The sequence below is a fragment of the Elephantulus edwardii genome, unplaced genomic scaffold (assembly GCF_000299155.1).
Source record: "Elephantulus edwardii isolate Elephantulus edwardi_28Jun2011 unplaced genomic scaffold, EleEdw1.0 scaffold00348, whole genome shotgun sequence".
In the NCBI taxonomy this organism is placed as follows: domain Eukaryota; kingdom Metazoa; phylum Chordata; class Mammalia; order Macroscelidea; family Macroscelididae; genus Elephantulus; species Elephantulus edwardii.
Genome location: NW_006400098.1, coordinates 1,264,568 through 1,266,613, shown reverse-complemented (window position 1 = coordinate 1,266,613; position 2,046 = coordinate 1,264,568).

Sequence of the window (2,046 nt, the reverse complement as noted above, 5' to 3'; positions counted from 1 at the left end):
AGGGAGAAGGAAGAGAGTGAGGTAAAATGTGCAACAATGAATGAATGGCATGGAACTTTTCTGTAAATGTTTGTTAAAATGACAATAAAAATAAAAAATTTTATTTATTTTTTTAAAAAAAGGTGGTTCCAGCCAGTTGTCAAGATGTTGTGAAAGTGGGCTGATTTTATTATACACAGGGGAGATGCATTCTATCATTAAAGAAGTAAGATTAAAATACTTTAAAAAACAAAACAAAACCAAAAAAAAAGGTGGTACCCTCAAAACCATGGCCTTTCGTCAACCTTCGGAGAGGGGAAAAAAATACAACTTTGAGCCAAACATAAGCGTATCAAAAGAATAATAAAATAAAGGAGGTACTCCATCCCCAGAAAAACCTAGATCAAAAGGTCAACGTTTGAAGAAGCCTAAAACTCAGAAGACAGGAGAGGGTAGGATTGATGGGTTCGTGGAAGCAAGAATCAGAGGAAGGGGAAAGTGTGTGGTCACGTTGAGAGCATTGAAACTAACACTAAAAAACAAAATGTATGTGCATGGCTGACTGGAAAGCCTGTGGACTTTGTAAACTTTCACTCAAATATTTTTTTTAAAAATAACAAGAAAACATATGAGAAACACTCTAACAGAGCCTATTAGTGTGAATTCCCATCTTTGATGTAAATGAAGCAATCATTTTTATTCTTGTAATAATAATTTTTGTCTCTCTACCCACAATACAAGCTTAAAACAAGCCTGGAAGCAGGAGTGGCATCCACTTCTGAAATGGCTCGCCTCCGGAAACTATGAACAGTGCTCAGGTCTTTCTTTCACAGGGTCGCTGTGAGTCGTCTACGACTCGATGGCACCTAACAACAACAACAACAGCTACCCACAATGTCTCTCTAACTATGTGTTTAGTGACTTTCTCAAGCCCTGAGGTGATAATTTCTGGTCCTTCCGGGTTTCATCCATTGCTACTCAGTTTCCTGTTTCTCGATTAAAGGTTTTGTTACTTACTCGGTTATAGGACTGAGAAATTGTGAAGAGAAACATTTGCCTACAAATAAGTGAATCTTACCTTTTTTAAAAACAAAATACATTCCTGCAAATGAGAGAAGCCAACCAATATTCTTATACACAGAGATGACACATTCTTCCTCTGCTATTTTTCTTCATTCTTGCGCTGGGTCTTCTCATTTCTGTGACAATTTAAGCATCTTTTGCCTTAATTCTCATAACTATAATCTCATCCTCTCAATCGCTGAGAGAAGAGGGTACTGGAGGGTAGGTTCTTCTTTCTCCTTTGGACTTAAAAACTACAGGAGTGATCTCTGGAAGAAGTGCTTACTGTTGGGTGGCTTTTTCTCTGGAAAGAAGTGTTGTTTTGTGATTTTTCTTCCACTTAGACATCAAGATAAGGGAATGGGCTGCATTAAAGAGCAGAGATGAGGGATCACTCTTTTGCCTATTTTCCATGAGTGCTGAAAATAATGCAATTTATTAATTTTGTCTAAGTATCTGCCACAAGAGATGAGTCGTGAATGCATACACACGTATCTACAGGTTCATACCTGCAATTGTTGTTGTTAGGTGCCGTTGAATCAAGTATGATTCATGGTGAGCCTATGAACAGCACATCTGAACCCTAGCCCATCCTACGCCATCCTTATTCTCTCTGACACCTTAGAGTTCATTGCCACAGTCACTGTGCCAATCCATGTGGTCGATGTCATCCTTCCTTTCACTGACCTTCCACCTGTCCAAGCATGACGTACCTTTCCAAGGAACAGCCTCTCCAACAACATGCACAGAGCACATGAGACAAAGTTTCATCACCTTTGCCTCTGAGGAGCCACTTGGAGTATTCATTGCAAAATTGGTGAAAAAAAAATTAGTGTCCAGCATGCAGTGGTTAATAAAATTATGGTGCAAAGTTAGAAAGAGTTACCAGGAAGCCCCTCAAAACTTCAGAAGTGTACATAATAAGAAGAAAACATTAAGCTGAAATTGTACTAGGGACAAAGAGAGAGAGGAAGAGAGAAAGGAAGAGAAAAGGAGAGGAGGGGA